Raw genomic sequence first — 18,444 nt, 5'->3', positions numbered from 1 at the left:
CTTTCTTATGTAAGTTCAAATGGCCGCCACGGAAAGCGTTGTAGTACCCTCAATAACATTAACCACTACATAACAAGTACAGGTGATCACATCTTTTAATGTTTTTATGACATCGAGGAGCAACCCTAATGTGACGGAAAACACCAGCACGTCATAAAGTGGAAAATCCATTCAATTAAGTGGCACTTCCGGTACATTTTAATTGCCGAGGTCACCGGCGGGTCCCCCTATTGGCAGAAAATCAAAATGTAAACTTTCAACTTCCGGCAATCTTTTAAGACGCAACAAAATCTTTCAACAAAAACTCACGAGGCCTTAATACGGATTTTCTTTTTTCTTTTTTTTTTTTATAGTGAAAACTCTATTTTGGGAAAATCTGACATGAGCGCGACGCTTTCCTTTCAAGGAAATAAGGGAAAATGAAAATTTATGCAATTCCTGTTATAATGTACAATTTTTTTCCCGGATATCCTGAAAATAGAAGCAAAATTAGGGGTTTTCTTTGAAAGTCTGCTTTAAGAAAACTATTTAACAGTTCAAGTTGACTACCTGTATAGAAGGCCGTGAACTTTTCACCTTGCTTCCCAGATACTGGGAATTAGCTCAAGAATAGAACAACTACCTGGATTAGGTTTCGCCTCCATCCTAACCTTGTTCCTTCAACTACACCTACCTGCTACGTCTGTACAGAAGGACCGACACAGCTGGTAGGATGTCTAGGCCATTTAGATTCTTGTTGAAGATCTTAGTAATCGCTCGAACGGAAGGTCCGTATATTGGAAGATTAAAAGAAGGGAAACCAACTAATAACGTATTTCCAGTCGGGATAGGATGTTCCATTTAAATTATTGCCTAAGAAGCATGTGCATAAGACTAATTAAGAAGCATGTACATCGAATGGATCATTAAAAAAGCAGCAATGAGCCTAAGCACCATATGGCACGTGCTAAGGGGAAATGATTTTGTGATTTCCGGCTGAACTAACATATCTTTTCTCCATGAAATAGATCTCGAACGAAATTCTCTGTATCTATAAATCTCGATGATTTCTTCAAACAATCGATTTTTTTTTTACCTTCCTTTACTGGAACTACGTAGTTAGAGAACCACGATCGAAACAAATTGCGATATTTAACTTCCATCGGAAATGAATGTTTCGAGGGCCTTGAGTGGGGTGGGGGGTGGGGAAATAGTTGGTAGACACCTCAAACTTTATATTTACTTTATGCTTCTTTGCAAGGACCTGAACTTAGCTTGAATCCTTTACCGGAAGTAGCGCTTCCTAAATAGCATTTTTCACATTTTTGCGGCAAAACTGGCTACAATGATTTCCTGTAAACTTTGCGAATATATTGAAAGATTTTCTCAAGAAAACTGGAATAAGAACATTTCCGGGAAAGCTGGGAGGTTACGCTTACCACTAAACTGCTATCTCAATATAACCTACTATATTGAGAATTCAGATTCCCTCTCTCTCTCCCCCACCCTACTAAATATTTTAATATCCAATTTGTTGACTTGCAAGGAATTTGCTGACGAAGAACAGTTACCACTTGAAAGACTAAAGAGTGGGAATTCAAGTGTTTACACCACTACTTGTAGAGGACACGGCTTAGAGATTTACATTAAGCACCTACCACTAGTGGAGCGGGGACTTTATCAAGTAACCTGCACACCCTAATAATAAAGATTCTCCATTCTGGGGACGTTAGATGATGTGGGGAACTGTCCTACAAATGGGGCATTCTCAAATAAAACTGAAACGTGAGATTCAGTCAATCACGTCAAAAGTTTTAGAATTTGATTCGTATATATAAATCTTAAATTATTCTTAAAACCGATGAAAATATTTTATTTTTTTTTTTGCAAAAAATAAAACATTTCCGTTCCCTTAAAGGCCAAAACACTAGCCACTTCCTCCGATACTTTGGCGACGCTGAAGTTACTCCAGCCTAATAATACGAACAACCCTTATTACTTTCGTGGGTTAAATCAACAAATTGTTTCGAGTATTTACTCTATTGAAGTTTTATTAGTTTCCTGTAATAGCCTAGGCAATAACCAAGGGTTTAAATTATTAATTTTTCTTCAAAATTTGTGGAAAATTAGAATAGCGGAAGTACTAATTCACTGTAAAGTTTTTACTGTTTTTTTTTTAGTGATTTTAACGGAAATGGTTTCTTTAAAGAGAACTTGTACGTATAATTTTTGTAGTGCAAGATGGAGGTTAAAAATAAAGATTAATTACGTAAACTGTTGAAACAGGAAATCGTGTGAGTTTCACAAGATTTTCTATTTATTTACCGGCCATAAAGACGCTCACAAACACGCCCTGATTGGCTATTTGGTGAAACTCAGATTTTCCGACTAATCAACCATTTCCGGTGAAATGTTGTTCACGAAAATTGTTCACGATGACACTACTTTCCTGTTGTAAGAAAGTAAAACAAAAAAAATATCTATTGTGGAGAAAATTACTTTATCTTAACTTTGTAAGCTGATGCATTATTTATTTTGAATTTACGTATCCTTATCCGGTTCAAGCAAGCCCCATCATCAATCTCAGTTGAACTTGTTGGACTGTACTATCCATCCACTTCGTGCTCACTAACCAAGAGGAAGTGATGTCCATATTATGCTACGTAATAACTTTCCAACCTCCAACTTTAAGGAAAGTGTTTAAATTCAAAAATTAAATTCATTAAAATTTTCATCTTCAACCAAAATGTGGTTTTTCCTCTAAGTTTTCATTAAGAAGCACGCTGTCATATTTTTGGGGGGCGGGAAATTAAGCATTTAAACTTTGACGTGGTTTTATGAAGAAGTTTGACGATGGAAACCATCAATCCAGGAAGCTAAATTTGCCTAATCACAATACTTCCCTCAACACCAGTAGGAGAATGCAAAAACAATCTATGTTAACACTCCATTCATGTCTTTGGTATTACGTAATGAAAGAGTTAATAATAGAAACCTGTCGAAGGTTCCGCTAGTTGTTATGGAGGAAGTCTTGAGATTAGGGCTGCCCAATGGAGAGAGTTGGCTGCACTGGCTTCAGTTTCACTGGAAGGAACAAGAGGATATTGGTGTAAGGCAGGGATGGCGAACCTTTTTGAGACGTGGGTCAAATTTTGTTCATTTTTTTTTTTTTTAGTACTAGCTCTTGGGTCACTAATGCCCATTTGCACAAGAGTTAAGTTTAAAAATTTTAAACTGAATATTTTCAAAACTAAACATCTTTAAAATTCAGTTGGCTTAACGGGGGTAAAACGGGACGAAACAAGTGGCTATGGAAGTCTCTTTTTACAAACATAACTGAACAAAACCTGAACAAAAGTGTGTTTTATCTGAAGAAAAATCTGAATATGGTTATTTGCTTTGGGTTGTCGATTTTATTTGATATTCTGTAAACACTTTTGCTTTATTTCAAATACTACAAAAGCATTTGTCGTCATTTGCGTTTTAGAACTGTAATGATCAAACTAAAGGTTATAGATAGCATTTAAATTGTTTTTGTGTCCAATGCGTGATTGAAAAAAATACAGATAGAATATAAATTATCCACACAATTAGCAAAATCTAAATCAACCCGCGTAAACAAACAAATGGTTGCCTAGCAATTGTGGGTCAGTGTCTGACCCGCGGGTCATAGGTTCGCCATTGCTGGTTTAAGGGGTTCCCAATCTGTAATACCTCGATTTAAGGGAGAGTTTTCCGGTTAAGGCACCTGGTAAACAGAGCAGCCTTTTCTAACCGGTATACTATCTACCGAGGTTTTTGAAATGCACATCTAACTGGTGGAGTAATCATCGCTACCTCACGGCTATTTAAGCTAACATTTGTGAACTTGCAGTAACCTCAACAGCTTTACCCTACAATTACCCCAATACCAGCAGCAAGTGCCCGCCCACTCTACCAGAACAAGGTACAAGAAGTTACTGTCCACTTTGTTTTTATATCCTGTACTTGTCCCGTATCAGTTTTTGGGATGACATTACCACGCATTACCATTTAATTGGTCCAGATAGGTCTTTCCTTGTCAGATATTGCTTCGAATTAAAGAAAACTAATTCATAATGAGTTCAACTGTCTTTGAATCTCCAACATATATTTTTTATTTTATTTTAAGTCTTCAAACCTCTTATTCTAATCACAACACTAAACCCCGGCAGACGATTTTACTCGTCGTATTAAGTTTATATACATTTCTTTTATAAAAAGATGTATTTTTGGTATTATTTTTTTTCTTTGAATATATATACGAGGGGGTACCCAAAAATAACCGGAATTGCGTTGCCGCGCATGGAGCTTATGTAGTACGCATTTCTGCCGCTAGACGTGTATAGCGCAATTCCTTGCCAGTTCAGTCCTGCCTGTGTTGTCTGCCTGGCTTGTTCTGTTCATCTGCAGTGATTGTTTTTACCAGCGCTGTTTTGTTCTTTTTTCGTTTTTTATGATGGCAAGTTTAAGTGAACAACGTGCAGCTCTGAAATTTTGTTTTCTACTCGGCAAAAATGCTGCTGAAAGTGTTTTAATGTTGAAAACAGCTTACAAAGATGACGCTATGGGAAAAACTCAAGTATACGATTGGTTTACTCGGTTTAAAAATGGCGACATGTCGATTGATGACAAACCTCGTTCTGGACGTCCATCAACTGCCCGAATCGACGAAAATGTTGAAAAAATTCGAGAGCTGGTGTTCACAGACCGTCGACAGACAATTGATCAACTGTCAGAGAGTAGTGGGTTATCTTGGAGCTCGGTTCAGCGAATTTTAACGGAAGATTTGGGGATGAAAAGGGTTGCTGCCAAGTTTGTTCCTCGAGTTCTGACTGGCAATCAAAAAGAACATCGAGTTGAAACATGTCGTGCTTTGAAACAACAGCTTGAAACTGATCCAGACTTTCTGTCAAAGGTCATTACTGGTGATGAGTCATGGTGCTATGGTTATGACCCAGAAACAAAGCAATAGTCGAGCCAATGGAAGACGTCATCTTCACCCCACCAAAAAAATGTCGTCAAGTCAAGTCAAACATCAAAACAATGCTGATTTGCTTTTTTGATGCCAAAGGCGTAGTCCATTCAGAGTTTGTCTCCCCAGGTCAGACCGTCAATCAAACCTTGTATTTGGAAGTTTTGAAAAGATTGCGCAATAGTGTTCGCCAAAAAAGACCCGATTTGTGGCAAACAGGAGACTGGTTCTTCCACCACGACAATGCACCTGCACACACAGCCATCTCTGTTACACAGTTTTTGGCTAAAAATGGCGTGGTTCCGCTGCCCCACGCACCTTACTTGCCTGACCTGGCTCCGTGCGACTTTTATCTTCTTTCCACGCATAAAAAAGGGCATGAAAGGTCACCGATTTGACAACATTGAAGAGGTCAAGAAAAAAACGAAGAAGGAGCTGTCAGCCATTTCTAAAGATGACTACAAAAAATGTTTCGAACAGTGGAAGCACCGATGGGACAAATGTATTAGTTGTAATGGAGAGTATTTTGAAGGGGATAAGGTTGTTCTGTAAAAAATTTGTAAATAAATAGCTTTTAAAAAATAATTCCGGTTTTTTTTGGGTACCCCCTCGTATATATTTTTAAATGATTTAAGGCGCGTCAACATCTAAGATTATTGGCGCCCGGAGCTTTTTTCAGTGCACTGCCGGCCTCCGGACAGTGTTCTCCTCGTTACAGACAATAGTGCCCATCACCGGACAGTGAGCTGTAAAGAAGCTCCTAGGAAGAGAAAATCTAAGGGGCCAGCAGCTGGATTCGAACCCGGGACCTCCACGTGGAAGTCCAGTACGCTAACCGCATAGCTAATCCTTTCTCTCCTCCTTTCCTTTGAAATCTTTTGAAACTTTTCCTTTGAATATATTATCATTATTTTTTAATTTAAGGGGCGTCAACATGTGAGGTCATCAAGTAAGTGACGTAATCGAAATGTAAAGAAAAATTTTTTCTTTTATATTTTCTTCACACCAAATAAGATTTATGAACGGAAGTGGATAATTTTTTGTTTTTTTTGGTCGATTGCACCCAAGTTTCTATTAATACTTCCCACCACCCCTCGTTTATCCACTGCCTTCTAGATCCATTTGCACACCATTTATAACGTGCTGCCTTGATATGTCAAAGTATGGTTGTCGCAGCCTGGCCGTTGGGGCTAAAAAAAAAACGAACTAAATGATTAACTATTATGACAGATTTAGGTCATCATCCGGTTTGGTATTGGGTCACTAGTTTTTAGATTTATCAATCTAGCTACTATTGGGTGTGAGTGTGAGTGTGCCAGAAAAACTTAAAAATGAAGCTCAACCCCTTTTTTTTTTTTTTTTGAAACGTTAGTGACGAAAGTTTGTGATTTTCTACAAAAAAAGTTTCGGCAGAGACCAGTTTACCGGAAGTGCTACTTTTGAATGCTTTTTTTTCCCCCGCTGATTTACACGAAACAGCTGTTAACTAATTTATTTTGTAATAAGACTGCTTAATCCTTAAAAACTTTTGATTTGAAACTAGTCTATCCAGGTAAAGAAATGTTGGTAAAGATATTTTGGGAGGTGGAGCAATCAAATCCAAAGACCAATTTCTGAAAAAAAAAAAAAAAAACCGCTTTCTTGGTCTCAAGGTTCACCAAAACGTTGGCCGTCAAACAATGAATTCGTAAATTTATCTAAAAGCCAATAGGTTCCTTTTACAAGCGTTTCCCAACCTGTGGTACGCGAAAAATAATCAATAATGGCGGACATAAATATTTCAAAAAAATTAAATCATAAAAATATCAGAGAAGCGTTTTTTTTCCCCATAATTCATAAAAATTATTTTAATTAATAATATTATGCAGTAAAGTTTGTTAATATGTACCCGTAATAAGGTGAGTCTGTCTCAAGATATATGAGAAAATATAATAGCACATTTAATAAGGTTTAAAATTGTCTTTCATGGAGTATTTTCCCAAAACCCGAAAACACATATGATAATTGAATTTCAAACTCCCCTTTCTATAAAGAAAAATTTAGGAAAAGCTGCATCATTATCAATAAAAGATAAAGAAAATTTAATAGAATTATCATGAGAATGATAACTGAAGTAAAAATCTGCTTAAAGAGACTGATTGTAATGAGTAATCTCTATCCAAGCAACATTAAATTTAATTTAAAAAAAGTTTTAAAACTAAGATCTTACACTTTATAAAATTTATAAAGTGAACATGAAAGAGAACTGATACGAGGTGTGTTCAAAAAGTAACGGGAATTTTTAAATTTCGCGGGTTTGGAGAGTCTGATTGTAAATTTTTTTTTTATTATGTTGGTACACATGCCCCTGAAGTACGATAAAATTTTCAGTAATATTCATTGTTTACTTCTTAAGTGGCAGCCGTTAAGGTTAGACGTGTTTTTCGAGCTTGGCGATTTTTGTTTGTTAAAAAAAATGGATCAAAGAATTTGTATTAAATTTTGCGTAAAAAATGAAATAAAGTGTGTGAAATGTTAATAAAGGCATATGGTGAGTCTGCTATGAGTAAAACAAGGATTTACGAGTGGTATAAGCGTTTCCAAGATGGCCGCGAAAACGTTGAAGATGACGAACGACCTGGACGTCCAAGCACATCAACAACCGATGAAAACGTGAAAAAAGTGAAAGAAATGGTTATGAACGATCGCCGAATCACAATCAGAGAAGTCGCTGATGATGTTGCCATATCAATTGGCTCATGCCATGAAATTTTTTCGGATGTTTTGGGTATGAAACGTGTGGCAGCAAAATTTGTTCCAAAATTGTTGAATTTCGAACAAAAACAGCGGAGAATGGAAGTTGCTCAAGAGTCACTCAATGAAGTCGACAACGATGCGGATCTACTGAAACGTGTTATAATAGGTGACGAAACATGGGTTTACGGATATGATGTCGAAACTAAGGCTCAATCGTCCCAGTGGAGGCATTCTGGATCGCCAAGACCGAAAAAGGCTCGACAAGTGCGGTCGAATGTGAAGGTTATGCTCACTGTGTTCTTCGATTTTAATGGCATAGTGCATCATGAATTCTTGCCACAAGGTCAAACAATCAATAAGGAGTACTACCTACAAGTTCAACGCCGTTTGCGTGAAGCAATCCGAAAAAAACGCCCGGATTTGTGGCAAAACAATTCATGGATTTTGCACCACGATAATGCACCTGCTCACACTTCATTGCTTGTTCGTGAATTTTTGGCCAAAAACAAAACTTTAACGATGCCCCAGCCTCCATATTCGCCAGACATGGCTCCATGTGACTTTTTTCTATTTCCAAACATAAAGAGAACATTAAAAGGCCGTCGTTTTACAAGCATAGATGACATTAAAAGCGAATCGCTGAAAGAGCTGAAAGCTATCACAAAGATCGAGTTTCAGAAGTGTTTCGAGGATTGGAAAAAGCGCTGGCACAAGTGTATTGTATGCGAAGGGGACTACTTTGAAGGCGACAATATTAATGTAGATGAATAAATAAATATTTTTTTCAAAAAACGAAAATTCCCGTTACTTTTTGAACACACCTCGTACATTGTATCTCTATACAAAATAAAGATAATAATAATAAAATAACACACTCGGAATAACAAATCTCACGAAATAAATCATTTTTACGAAGTGTTACAATTTAGCATGATGTACTACCAAGTGGTACGGTGAGCCACAAAAAAAAGGTTGGGAAATGCTGCCTTATACAAGAGTTAATCAATATTGTAAAAAATATTGATGCTCTTTAACTAATAAACTGGACAACTTCCTCTGGTAGCTCAGTTGGTAGAGCGGTGGACTGTAGTTGGAGTGAAAGCTATAAAAACAGATATCCATAGGTCGCTGGTTCAAATCCGGCCCGGAGGAGTCTTAATTTTTTTATTTAAATAAAAGAGAATCTATCAAAAATAAGAACAAATATTTGTTAGTGTCGCGTATCAAGGTCGCATTTTGAAACAAGATATTTAGCAAAAAATCCAAATTTTTAGATGCCACAATCTGCCCGTAGATTTATGGTGACGTAGGCGACAAACCCTCTAAGGGCTCTAATCTAATTTAAGAGGAAATAACCGAAATTTACTAAAGGTGGTGATTGTATATGATTAATTGAAGTAATCGTAGAAGATAATGTACTTAGAAGGGGTGAACTCATGTTTTAATAATACCCTATATGGGCGAGGGGCGCAGGAAGCAGTAAGTGACCCACCCACCCACCCCTCAGCTTATCACTGCTAATGAACTCGCTGTATGAAGAAAAAAGAGAGCGTGACGTAAGCTAGCTCGGCAAGAGAAGTGGAAGTTCAGAGAAGATGCATCTGTGCTGCCACCAAGCGTACGCCAGCTCAATTACATCTTCCCACGCAATATTCTGTCCGGAGAGTGTAAAGTATCCTGCACGATTCAAAGCGCAGCTGCTAGAGGTCGTCTTCTACGACTCCCAGTTTAACTTGACAGCGTAAAGCCTCAAGACTCGTTTAGATCGAGATCCCAGTAATCCGAGAGCGGAAGTCCTCTCTCTCTCTCTCTCTCTCTCTTTAAAGGGGCGGCAATATCCTGCCTGCTGCCTCCTCCACTCCTTACCCACTGCCTCCACCACCGAAGAGAACTATCTATTTATGATTTACAACCATTCTCCAATAGTTACTGGACTAGCACAAAAAAAAGGGTGCTCGTTTTCAATTCCAGCTTCATTGAATAGATCGCACCAAGACCATGTACCCTAAATACATGTTCAACAAAAGAACATTGTGCGTTAGGCTGGGATATATTCAAGGTCCACCCTTTAGTTCTCCCATTTTCTTCCTGGGACCACAGACAGGGAGGGTTATTTTCTGTATTCACATTTAAAAGCCCGAAGGAAAACAAAACCTTTGGCAGTGAAGATGTTTATGATTGGTTGAATATTATTTACAAAAAAAAATTAAGGAAATTTTCGTAGTTTTTTTTATTTTCTTCCCATTTTCATGATTTCTTCACTTTTCGACAAACCGGAAGTGCCCTTTTACTGAAACGATTTTCCAGATTTTTATCGATTCCTAGAAAGATAGCGAGACGATTTCCTTTAAATTTACCGCTCTTCCACAAGTATTATTCCAGACATTTCCCGGGGGAAAAATGAAATTCAGTGCACATCCGACTAAGGGAATGTTTGTTTATTTAAAGATGTTACTTCCGTTAAGTGAATGAACTTGTCGCACATTTTGTTTGAGTACGAATTGTAAATTTAAAAAAAAATAAAATAATACTAATAAGGTGTTAGAATAAAAAAAATATTCTCAAAAATATATAATGTCGGCCTATAGGCGTCGAAAAGTCAAAACCAAATACAGAGATCGTATACGGTTGGAAAGGGCTTCTCAAGAACAATCGAATGGTAATACTAAAACACCATATGACCGAGTCAAGCTGTGCCTAGGTACGTAAAAGAATGAATGCGGCCGAGCGGATCAACGACGGTGTCCAGTACATATGCAGCTGGGGCGGTTGAAATTATGCAAGTGGATGATGAAATCGCTTCTACATCGGCAACGGACTGTATAGGCATAGATTGTGTTCGAAAAGTCGATTATGAAGACACATTGGGCAGCAGCTAGTGCAAACGTTTCACTACGACGTTTGTCAACAATCCATTCGGACATAAGTGTGATGTGTGTGATCGTCTATGGTTTCTGCGCTCATTGAAGGCTAACAAAAGAAAAACACGTTCGAGTGGCGAGTAACCAGTTTCGTTCTGGTAAATGGCAGCCATAGACTAAATCATCTTAAGACAATAGCTGCCCAGCTATTATTTTTATTAATCAATAAAATAATCGATATTCCATATAGGGCTTATTAGCTAGGAATCGCTGTGCAGATTGTGCCAGGAAGAGGAAGAAACGGCCTCTCACCTGTTATTCGATTGCGTTGCAATCGAGAGACTGCGCTACCGATATCTTGTAGTGTAGCGCAGAAGGAACTGGTAGGGAAAGCCCTCCAACCTTCTTAGAAGGGGAGGTTTCATCTACTAGACTCAAAAAGGGGAAGGCACAATAAGCCGATGCCGTGGGGCATAGGTCCCGTCCCGCCCTTTAAAAATTTAAAAATTTAAAATCGATATTCCCTAACTTTTCCATTTCATCTTGCATTTGTAAACACTGTAAGAAAAATATCGATTTTTGGTCTCTTTTGATCAATTTTTTTTTTTAATAGCATATTCTAAAAATTTATCAAATACCTATGGGCGAAAAATTAGTATAAAAATTCTAAGATGATTTTTTTATTAGAAATAATTGCCAAAAAAGAATTGACTAATCAGCACGGTGTATTGAACGTGTGAAATGTGGGCGGTTTGTGGTGTCCAATAGGAAGCCACGCTAGTATTAGTTGACCACGCCCACTTCAAAAAAGCCCTCGCCTTTACCAATACGTATTTTACCATTTTATTTTTTCTTACAGAGGTTTTTTTTTTAATTTCTTGCACTGTTTAGACCAGGAAATGTTGCCAAAACGTCGTCTGCGTGTTAAATTGCGGTTATTTTGAGACTATAAAAGATTGGTAATCAATATGATGTAACACACAATTTAAATCGATTTAAGTTGGAGAATAAAATCGATACAAATTAGAATCAATCATTGCTCGAAAAAAAATAAAATTGACTTTACAGTGCTCACAACAATTGCAATTATCTGTAAATATCGTTAAAAAAATATTTTTTCTTACAAACTAGATAATCTTTTTAATAGTTAGTACCATGAGAACCCAGCTACGTTTTCTAGATTACTAAATCTACAATCTATGACATACACAGAGACATGTACAGAAGTTGTAGCGGGCATTGTCCCTAAGCATTATTTAAACTGCTCGGAAAAGAGTGGATTTTAAAAATGAAATAAAAGTTACAACTTAGAGAAAGCACCATTTTAATTGGGTACAGCTGGAATTGCGGGACTTATTTTTTTTTTTTTTTTACACGTAGCTTGCTTGCACTCTAGCCAAAGTACGTACATAAGCACCATACTTACGCACACACATCTTAGACCACACATCTAATATGTACACACTGGAATAAGATGGTAATTTATATTCATTTCTTTTCTTTATCTTCTATTTACTTATTTATTTTTATTCTTCAATATATATATATATATATATAAAAATACGCACACATACATACAAACGCGCGCGTATGTACATGAGAAATGTATCTTTTGAGAATAACGGCTAAAGAATCTCTATAGCGGCCGTACATACGAACTTACGTACATAGGAACTTACGTACACTCGAACATACGTGCTCTACATGTTGATGAAATTCTAGCTCGTATTCTCCATTAGAGATTTTACTCACGTTTTTTTTTTTTGAAACTAGAGTTGTCTCTTAAGTTCTCGCGTTATATTTCATTTCCTTTTATATTTTATTTTTCTATAAGTTTATATTTTTGTTGTTTTATGCAACAAAACATAGTAAACAGTTAGGAGTGTAAAAAAAAAGGAGAATATGATGATTACAGCAAAAAAAGAGAACAAAAATTGAGAAAACTCATTCTTTACTCACTGATTTTCAGCTGACTATCACGCTCTTTGTTGTTGTTGTTTATTTTTTGAATTAAGCTTCCGGTGATAGCTCAATTTAGGGATATGACGTAATTGCGTTAACGCATTCTCTGGACCAGTAGAAAGAGAAAGTTAAAAATTTATTAATAAATTAAATTTAAAGAAAGTGGTTATTAAAAATGTTATTAATAAATTTGTCTAAAAAATAAATAAATTTATTTCTGTATCCCCCCCCCCCCACACCGAAGTATTTAAACACGTAAAAGAAGACACTAGAATCTATTTTATAAAACCAGCAACAGGTGAGCGCATAGAAATTTATTGTTAATTAATTTCTAGGTTTTATAATTAATTAAAAAAAATAAATTAAATAAATAAAAATAAATCCGTTAGCTTCTTCACCTTTATGGGGGGCCACAACTATCCAAACTTTCGAAACTGGGGTTTCTTTTTGAAGAGCACAGTATAAAAAAAAAAAAATAGCTACCATTTGTTCTCGGCTATAAATTTAAGACAGAGATGTTTGCTTTATTTATTATTTTAAATTTTAAATTATTATTTATTTTGTAAAAATGTGGTCTTAAAATATGTTTATTGCTTTTTTTGTAACGTTATTAATTTTTTTTTTTTCTCGTTTAATCCCAGCTAATGGGAATTCTGAATTAGATAGTAATAAAGTTTTATGTTTTATATGATGATCCTCTCAAATTTCCTGGAATAATTTCTACAAGTTTGTTTTGACGTGAATACGTCTTTAAATTTGCTATCATATGGAGCCAATCCAAAAAAAAACCTAATGATAACAAAATCGGGGGGATACAGTTTGGCATTATAGTTTCGAATCTATCATCTACATCCAAAATTAAATTAGATCACTGGATAGCTAAAGGGTCAAAGAATTCATTACGATAAGCGAGGACTGTGACGCATCGCGCGCGGTGGAGGGGGAAGCGCCGCCATTTTGAGATCATTTTGCTGTGTATCGAGATTTGCAATTAGTATAGTTTTTGACTCGGAGAAGCTATGATGTTCGTTTAAGTTTTAATCGTCAGCTGTTTTAACAGTCACAATCTATCGATTGTATATAAAACATTAGTGTAAAATAGTGACAGTGAATTATAATAAGGTGTTAGAATAAAAAAAATATTATCAAAAATATATAATGTCGGCCTACACGCGACGAAAAGCCAAAACCAAATACAGAGATCCTATACGGTTGGAAAGGGCTTCTCAATGGTAACAATACAGCACCATATGACCTAGTCAAGCTGTGCGCGGTAACGTAAAAGAATGAGCGGATCAACGACGACGGTGTCAGTACATCTGCAGCTGGGGCGGGTTGAAATTATGCAAGTGAACGATGAAATCGTTTCTACATCGATTACGGACTGTATAGGCATAGATTGTGTTCGATCTTCGATTATGAAGACACATTGGGCAGCAGCTAGTGCAAACGTTTCACTATGACGTTTGTCAACAATCCATTCAGACATAAATGTGTGATCGTCTATGGTTTCTGCGCTCATTGAAGGCTAACAAAAGAAAAACACTTACCGTTGATTTCATCCTAAATACATAAATAAAAATATTTTATACAGAAACTATAACCCGTTACGGTAAACGTATTCACGTACAACACACGGCCTAGTCCATGACGCAGCCACAGTAGATCTTTTTTCTCTCTCAAACCGGGACAGATTTTTGGCCAGAAAATTTCAATAGGAAAAGCGTGAGTGGTTGTAGCAGATTTTCTCCATGAAACTTGTTTTCCCGGCATGCTTCCGCCAAGTATCAACTCGAATTGTGGAAACTACGCATTTCGCCTTGTAGAGAGTGAATCTTACTGCATGCTTCATGCTTAAGACAACCACTTCCTCACTGACATACTATCGTTGATAGAAGAACTAATGGGGGAGGTGTATAATAATGTAGCTTCAAGTGAAAACTCTCTAGAAGTTTTGGACCGAGAATAAACTAGGAACAACAACAAACTCTCGATGGTTTGGTAGCAAAGTAAGGGGAGGAGCGAAGGGTGTAGAGGAGGGCGGGTAGAGTAAGCTAGTTGGTTGGAAAGTTTAATTGCCGCCATCCTATTCTAGGTTCCCTAAGGAGGAGCACAAAGAAAAGGTAGAAGAACAGGTGAGAAGGCTTTTGCTGTTGGGATGGGGCAGATTTTACTCCAGAAACCCAAACTATTATCATTAGAGCAAAGTGGGAAGTTAACTAACGGACAGGCTGCCATCTTGTTTCTGGTGCCCTTCCGGCTGGGTCCAACACACAGTAAAACTCCTTCCGCTACCCTAGTCCAGTAACATCATTAAATATTAGCAAGTTTTATACCAAACTGGAGACGTTGTCTGCCTTGCAAACACCAAGACCCGCTACCTTAGCACCACAATAATATCGCAACCACTAGTTATAACTTCATCTTATATTTATTAAGTTAGCATGGCTTCTATATAACTTATTGATTTTAGCATTCCTCTTACACTTCGTAAATTGGAAGACTCTAAGGAAATTTATTGAATCTACATGCAGTGTTTACTAATACATATATTAATCTACAACTTGTATTTGTAACACTTTTTCCGAAGTATAATGCTACTAAAAGTTGTACCATTTTATTTGTGTAATGTCCGCTAACATGAATTTTATTTACCGAGGTGTTCGTATTTAAATTTTCATGAAAAACAAAATTTGTATTAACAAGGCAATTGAAATCAATCTTCACTTGAGAAAATATTGGTTTTTTTTTGGAAAACCAAGTACATTACAGAAATCTGGCGCTTTCATTCATCTGATTTTCTTTAAATCAATTCTTAAAAAATAATGGTTAATATAGGTACAGGCGGTTGTAGACTAGACCCGCAAAGCTGAGATGTATTGCTGGTTTAGTGGATTCGATTCTCTTGGATTTTATTTAATGTTTAATATAAGAAATTTATAGTAAAGTATGTTGGGCGGTTATAGGCTAGACCCGCAAAGCTAAGCTGTATTGTTGGTTTAGAGGGTTCGATTCCCGGGGTCTAGGCCTTGGATTTTATTTAATGGTTAATATGAGAAATTTGCAGTAAAGTATGATCATAAACGGCATTAACGGATATCAGAAATTTTGGGTAACAATCAATGTGCTGCGTATGTGAGATTATGTGCGTCTACAATGTAGACCAACTTCATTTAGAGGATAATAGAGATCAATTCAGGGGAGAAAAAAAGGTTGCGAGCTGATGATGATGATGATGGAGATGCAGAAGGCATCTTCAGCTACTGATGAATCAAGAAACAGGACTTCATTGTATTACTTGTTTTTCTCCTCCTTTTGTTTCCCTACTTCTTTACTCGGCTTTGCAAACAATACTCTACTTTACTTCAGGAAGAATGGCTTCCACAGAGACTTTGGCTAGAGATAGTGGATGGAGTAGTTTCGGTTGACAATCGATAGTGAGAGAGTGATAGAGAGACAGTGAGTGTGTGAGAGAGAGGTAGTAGAAGAGGCGCTCTCTGTGTTCTAATTTGTCCTTGTCGTACAGTTGCTCTGTTATAGAATCGTATCGATCGGATCTGGAGCACCCTTCTTAGGGGGACACCACCTGTTAAACTGATTCATTCTACAGCATCCTGCTATATCTTATTCTCTTTCATTCTAGATAACCCCCACGCGCATCACTAGATGGCCTAAACTTTCACCTTAGATCTGGAGGTTTTTATCTGAATCTTGTCATTTAGTGAGGCAATTTAGACGTCGAAAAGGAAATTAGCCTTTAACATTCTCAGGACTTACCATTGGCATTTCCGTCAGCGAATCATGAATTTACAACAATCAATGAATTTCAGTCACATTTTGTTGCCAAATTTTCGACGTAGGAGCTAGGCCATCTTCAGGGCTTTTGCTTATTAACAATTAAAATATTTTTAACATCGAAACTTGTTGTGGCTTTGGTTCTGAATGTTTAGGTACCCCTAAACAATCCCTAAGCACCTAAGTTAGGAAAAAAAAACAACTGTAGCTGTGTCATGGACCACGGCCGTGTGTTGTACGTGAATACTTTTACGTAACGGGTTATATTTTTTATATAAAATATTTTTATTTATGTATTTAGGATGAAATCTAGGAAACAAATAATTACTGTGTTACAATATAACTTTATTAATTATAGGTCTGTGATAAGAAAAGTACGACAAAAATGGCATACAAGATACATCGAGGTTTCTGGTAAACGTTAAATCAATATATTACCTAACGTTGTTGGAGAAGTTTCAATATAAGACAAATTGAACTCGCTGAGCATGAAGTCGGGCAATGAGCGGTTTTGTGAGACATCAACATTAAAGTCTCCAACTATCATAATTGGGGTAGTAAGATCAGGCTCGTAATCGGGTATAATTTTAGAGATGATTTTGGAATATTTTAACAACGATCAAAAACATAAAGAGTTTAATTTCTGCTAACGCTGTGCCCGGATGGATATACACGTTCACTTTGGCTGTTATAATGTGTCATCATAATCGACGATCGAACACAATCTCTGCCTATACAGTCCACTTGCATAATTTCAACCGCCCCAGCTGCAGATGTACTGGACACCGTCGTTGATCCGCTCGGCCGCATTCATTCTTTTACGTTCCCGGCACAGCTTGACTCGGTCATATGGTGTTTTATTATTACCATTCGATTGTTCTTGAGAAGCCCTCTCCAACCGTATGCGATCTCTGTATTTGGTTTTGGCTTTTCGACGCGTATAGGCCGACATTATATATTTTTGAGAATATTTTTTTTATTCTAACACCTTATTATATTCACTGTCACTATTTTACACTAATGTTTTATATAAATCGATAGATTGTGACGACAGCTGACGATTGGAACTTAAACGAACATCGTAGTTTATCCGAGTCAAAAGTTATATTAATTGCAAATCTCGATACGCAGCAAAATGATCTCAAAATGGCGGCGCTTCCCCCTCCACCGCGCGCTACGCGTCACAGTCCTCGCTTATCGTAATGAATTCTTTGATCCTTTAGCTATCCAGTGGTCTAATTTAATTTTGCATGTAGACGATAGATTCGAAACTATAATGCCCAAACTGTGTCCCCCGATTTTGTTATCATTAGGTTTTTTTAGATTGCCTTCATATGATAGCAAATTTAAAGACGTATTCACGTCAAAAAAACCAAAGTATTAATTATAACCATAAGACGTTCGGTGTGATTTTTCCTTAGTTAAATCAGGATCTAATTCCCTACCAATTTGCTTTTAATTTAATGGCAATCCTGGGTCGGTTCAGGATCAAATCCTCCCTTGAACTTCCTTACAATCCTTAAAAAAAAAGGAGTCATTAAAACTTTAGCAGCTAAGCATTGTTCAGGACTTTAAACAAAAAAACTATGAGGGAGCCTTATAAAGTACTTAAGTCAAGGTTTATCTTAGTAATTGCAGCCACCAGTAAGTAAGTCGTGTCAAAGTCCCCTCGGCCTTTAAAGTTCTTACCATTAGTTACGGTTTAAACAAGTTAACATCTCTATACTTACTTACAATTTATCTCTTGGGAATAACATGGACCTCAGAAGTGGAAACTACCAATTTCTACCCAGTGAGAAAGAGAGGGTGTGTTGTCATGACAGTGAATACATAAAGGAGATTTTCCCAACCTAAGGGGGCTAAGCCGGTGTATGTAAGTCTCCCTCGGGTATGAAGCCAGCACGGGGGGACTTAGCGTCTCAATGTTGATGATGCGACCAATATGGACTGGTGACTTTGATACGGGGCTTTACGACTATATAATCTCTTACATCTATCACGGTAGAATACGTAAAGTAGAAATGTGATGCTGCTAAAGTACCATGAAGCAGGAGGTAGCTTTATAGTTATGGGTGGAAGGGATTCTTTTCTTAACTTCCGGTTTCGATTTATGAATTA

General features: G+C 36.9%; 1 protein-coding gene and 1 non-coding gene across 2 annotated transcripts in view; both read left to right on the top strand.

Annotated features, from left to right (window-relative positions):
- Nucleotides 1-18,444, top strand: part of LOC141453542 (cuticle protein 7-like) — a 262,992-nt gene that overhangs the window by 85,748 nt on the left and 158,800 nt on the right. The window lies entirely within an intron of this gene.
- TRNAY-GUA (transfer RNA tyrosine (anticodon GUA)) lies at nucleotides 8,762-8,860 on the top strand. Its single transcript has 2 exons — nucleotides 8,762-8,798; nucleotides 8,825-8,860. It is a non-coding gene; the product is annotated as a tRNA-Tyr (tRNA).

Source organism: Rhodnius prolixus, unplaced genomic scaffold (assembly GCF_049639745.1).
Source record: "Rhodnius prolixus isolate KJV_2025 unplaced genomic scaffold, Rpr scaffold_3, whole genome shotgun sequence".
Taxonomy (NCBI): domain Eukaryota; kingdom Metazoa; phylum Arthropoda; class Insecta; order Hemiptera; family Reduviidae; genus Rhodnius; species Rhodnius prolixus.
Note: the sequence above shows the minus strand (reverse complement) of the source record. Positions and strands in the feature narration are given on the sequence as shown.